The sequence below is a fragment of the Melospiza melodia genome, chromosome 17 (genome assembly GCF_035770615.1).
Source record: "Melospiza melodia melodia isolate bMelMel2 chromosome 17, bMelMel2.pri, whole genome shotgun sequence".
NCBI lineage: Eukaryota > Metazoa > Chordata > Aves > Passeriformes > Passerellidae > Melospiza > Melospiza melodia.
This window is the reverse complement of record NC_086210.1, coordinates 15,883,662-15,888,661: the sequence shown is the minus strand read 5'-3', so window position 1 is coordinate 15,888,661 and position 5,000 is coordinate 15,883,662.

The window sequence follows — 5,000 nt, the reverse complement described above, 5'->3', positions numbered from 1 at the left end:
CAGCGACAAGGGCCCCACGGCCACGGTCCTGGGACAACGGCGACGGCCGCCCAAGCCCCGCCTGCGGAGCGCTCGCGGCAGAGGAGGAGCGCGGGGGGTGCCGCCACCCGCCCGCCCGGTTTCCCGCGGGCTCCAACGGCTTCCCCTTTCGGCTAGGCAACGGCAGGACTGGGACTGGGCTGGCCCGCCAGGCCGGGGGGACTCGGCTTCCCCTTCCGGCCCGGGGAACCCGGCCGAGCGTGCGAGAAAAAGTGCCACCGGACCGCGCCACCGGCGGCCGGCTCTCCCTTTTCCGGGAAAAAATTGCCGGGGGAGCGGCACGACAAAAAAAGGCACATGGAGGCGCGTTCGCAACGATCCGTGCTAGCCACGGGGGCCGCGGGCACGGGGCACCGGGGACCGTGGGGGGCGAGACGCGAGACTCACTCCCCCCACGGACCCGCCGGCTTCCCGCTCGCTCCCTTCTCTCTCGCCGCCGCCGCGCGCCCCTTCGTCGCAACGCTTCTCGGTGCCGCGGCTTAGGGCCGCCGGAGAAAAATTAAGATCCGCGGAGGCCGGGCGGGCGCCCCCACTCTGCCCGCACGCCGGCGCGCCTAAACCGCGGAAAAAAAAAAGCCGGGCCCGCGTGGCAACCCAGCCCGCCCGGCATAAGCGGCTCGGTCCGTGCGGCCACGACCGAGGTGGGCGAGGCGCCGCCGCCTCGCCCGGGACAAGTCCGGGGGGCTCCCTCCGTCGGGTGCCGGGTCCGTCAACTCCAAAAATCTCTGCCCGCCAACGCGGGTCCCCGGCTTAAGGCCGAGGAAGGGGGATGGTTTCAACAACGCGGGCCGGGGACGGGGCGCCCCGACCCCGGGCTCCGCAGCTTTACCGGGCGGGCCGACCGCCGCCGAGGCGGACCGACAGCCCAAAAAAGTGCCCGCCGAGTGGGCCCCGGCTTAAGGCCAGGCACGAAAGGGACGAGGCGCCGCCGCCTCGCCCGCCACCGCTGCCCAGGGGGGCCGCCCCCCTTGCGAATCGGCCGGCAGAAGCCGGGCCGGCGCGGGAAAGCTCGCAGCTTCTCTCTCCGCCTTGCCTCGGACGCCAAGCGGCTTCCCTCTCGGATCGTCTTTCGGCAGCCCTTCTCCCTCGGCCTCGCGGGGAGATCGCCCCCGGTTCTCCGGCAGCCCTTCTCTCTCGGCCTCGCGGGGAGATCGCCCCCGGTTCTCCGGCAGCCCTTCTCTCTCGGCCTCGCGGGGAGACCGCCCCCGGTTCTCCGGCAGCCCTTCTCTCTCGGCCTCGCGGGGAGACCGCCCCCGGTTCTCCGGCAGCCCTTCTCTCTCGGCCTCGCGGGGAGACCGCCCCCGGTTCTCCGGCAGCCCTTCTCTCTCGGCCTCGCGGGGAGACCGCCCCCCGGTTCTCCGGCAGCCCTTCTCCTCTCGGCCTCGCGGGGAGACCGCCCCCGGTTCTCCGGCAGCCCTTCTCTCTCGGCCTCGCGGGGAGATCGCCCCCGGTTCTCCGGCAGCCCTTCTCTCTCGGCCTCGCGGGGAGATCGCCCCCGGTTCTCCGGCAGCCCTTCTCTCTCGGCCTCGCGGGGAGATCGCCCCCGGTTCTCCGGCAGCCCTTCTCTCTCGCCTCGCGGGGAGATCGCCCCCGGTTCTCCGGCAGCCCTTCTCTCTCGGGCCTCGCGGGGAGATCGCCCCCGGTTCTCCGGCAGCCCTTCTCTCTCGGCCTCGCGGGGAGATCGCCCCCGGTTCTCCGGGCAGCCCTTCTCTCTCGGCCTCGCGGGGAGACCGCCCCCGGTTCTCCGGCAGCCCTTCTCTCTCGGCCTCGCGGGGAGATCGCCCCCGGTTCTCCGGCAGCCCTTCTCTCTCGGCCTCGCGGGGAGATCGCCCCCGGTTCTCCGGCAGCCCTTCTCTCTCGGCCTCGCGGGGAGATCGCCCCCGGTTCTCCGGCAGCCCTTCTCTCTCGGCCTCGCGGGGAGATCGCCCCCCGGTTCTCCGGCAGCCCTTCTCTCTCGGCTTCGCTGTGCCAAGCTTTTCCGGGAAAGACGGGAGCCGGACAAAGCCACAGACAGACTCGTCCCGGCTAGGCGGCACCTCCTCTGCCCTGCCGACCGCACCAGCACGGTCGCTCCCTTCCGCCTTAAACACAGGCACGGCATGAAACCAACCTGTGGGGATGCGGCCCGTCACCTCGCTCCCATAATACGGACAGATGAGTCCGAAGGCGCCCAAGCCTCCAAGGGGACTGATGGAGCTCGACCGGAAAAGGCGCCACCGCAGGCCGCCTCTTACGATGAGGCAGCCGGAGGCAGCCGGCAACAGCGACCCCTTGGTGAACTTCCGCAGCCGGCCGGGACAACAAGGTCTACCCAGCACCGGCCGAAATACGACTAAGTCCCGCCGGATCCGGGGTAGACCTGGTGTCCCGCCGCATCCGGGGTAGACCTGGTGTCCCGGGCTCCGGGGTAGACCTGGTGTCCCCGGCCACGGGGTAGACCTGGTGTCCCGCCGGACCCGGGGTAGACCTGGTGTCCCCGGCCACGGGGTAGACCTGGTGTCCCCGGCCACGGGGTAGACCTGGTGTCCCGCCGGATCCGGGGTAGACCTGGTGTCCCGGGCTCCGGGGTAGACCTGGTGTCCCCGGCCACGGGGTAGACCTGGTGTCCCGCCGCATCCGGGGTAGACCTGGTGTCCCGCCGGCCCCGGGGTAGACCTGGTGTCCCCGGCCACGGGGTAGACCTGGTGTCCCCGCCGGATCCGGGGTAGACCTGTTGTCCCCGGCCACGGGGTAGACCTGGTGTCCCGCCGGTACCCGGGGTAGACCTGGTGTCCCCGGCCACGGGGTAGACCTGGTGTCCCGGCCACGGGGTAGACCTGGTGTCCCGCCGGATCCGGGGTAGACCTGGTGTTCCCGGGCTCCGGGGTAGACCTGGTGTCCCCGGCCACGGGGTAGACCTGGTGTCCCGCCGCATCCGGGGTAGACCTGGTGTCCCGCCGGCCCGGGGTAGACCTGGTGTCCCCGGCCACGGGGTAGACCTGGTGTCCCGCCGGATCCGGGGTAGACCTGGTGTCCCGGGCTCCGGGTAGACCTGGTGTCCCCGGCCACGGGGGTAGACCTGGTGTCCCGCCGCATCCGGGGTAGACCTGGTGTCCCGCCGGCCCCGGGGTAGACCTGGTGTCCCCGGCCACGGGGTAGACCTGGTGTCCCCCGGCCACGGGGTAGACCTGGTGTCCCGCCGGATCCGGGGTAGACCTGGTGTCCCGGGCTCCGGGGTAGACCTGGTGTCCCCGGCCACGGGGTAGACCTGGTGTCCCGCCGCATCCGGGGTAGACCTGGTGTCCCGCCGGCCCCGGGGTAGACCTGGTGTCCCCGGCCACGGGGTAGGACCTGGTGTCCGGCGGGCCCCGGGGTAGACCTGGTGTCCCGGGCGGCGGGGTAGACCTGGTGTCCCCCCGGCGCGGGGTAGACCTGGTGTCCCGCCGGCCCCGGGGTAGACCTGGTGTCCCGCCGGCCCCCGGGGTAGACCTGGTGTCCCGGGCCCCGGGGTAGACCTGGTGTCCCGGCCGCCGGGGTAGACCTGGTGTCCCGCCGGCCCCGGGGTAGACCTGGTGTCCAAGGCCCGGGGTAGACCTGGTGTCCCCGGCCACGGGGTAGACCTGGTGTCCCGCCGCATCCGGGGTAGACCTGGTGTCCCGCCGATCCGGGGTAGACCCTGGTGTCCCCGGCCACGGGGTAGACCTGGTGTCCCGCCGGCCCCGGGGTAGACCTGGTGTCCTGGGCGGCGGGGTAGACCTGGTGTCCCCGGCCCCGGGGTAGACCTGGTGTCCCGGGCCCCGGGGTAGACCTGGTGTCCCGGGCCCCGGGGTAGACCTGGTGTCCAAGGCTCCGGGGTAGACCTGGTGTCCCGCCGGCCCCGGGGTAGACCTGGTGTCCAAGGCCCCGGGGTAGACCTGGTGTCCCCGGCCACGGGGTAGACCTGGTGTCCCGCCGCATCCGGGGTAGACCTGGTGTCCCGGGCGGCGGGGTAGACCTGGTGTCCCGCCGGATCCGGAGGTAGACCCTGGTGTCCCCGGCCACGGGGTAGACCTGGTGTCCCGCCGGCCCCGGGGTAGACCTGGTGTCCCGGGCGGCGGGGTAGACCTGGTGTCCCCGGCCCCGGGGTAGACCTGGTGTCCCGGGCCCCCGGGGTAGACCTGGTGTCCCCGGGCCCCGGGGTAGACCTGGTGCCTCACCGTCCCCATCGAGCCCGGAGCCGGGCAAAGCTCACAGCCTCATATCACCCCCGGAGCCAGACGGCTCGATCGGCCCCGTCCCGCGCAATGAACCCCACCCCGCTTTCCAGATTAATACCTACTTCATGGCCGCTCTAGTCGCTTGGAACGAGAAACTCATCCGGAAAAAACAAACAGACAATAACGATTGGCACATTTTATTTCTCCTCCTTTCGTATCCAGAGCACTCCCAGCCGAGCCGACGGGCAAACCCGTGCCCCGTGGTCTGCCTGCTGACACGCTGAACTGGCGAAACAGCGCCCCCGCCCCCGCCCCCGCCCCTGTCCCACCCACGCCCTCCTGAGAGCCTACACAGCCCGGCCCCCCCTGGCCCCGATGCGGCTCGCCCCGCCCCGCCCCGCCCCGCCCCGCCCACCGGTAGAGGCGGCCGCCGCCGGCACCACCGCCAGCACACAGGCGGCCACTTTCGGGCGGGTTCTTTCACGGTCCGCAGAGGTCTTCCGCCCTCGACCTCAGTCCAGGGGGCCGTGGGGGCTCGGTGCCGAGGCGCCCGGGGCCGGCACGAAGCCGCCGGCCCTTGGCCCTCGTCCGCACACAGACACAGATACAGCGCCACACCCCACCGACCCCCCCCCCCCCCCGTGCGCACGCTCACTCCCCAAGGTCATCCCTTCAGGCCACCACACCGCCCCCTCGCCGCCCCCCGCCACTGCCCCCGCCCCCCCGCCGGGCAGCGGGGCACGCCCACCCGCCCGCCCGCCTGCCTGGCTGCCCGTCCGCATGCAC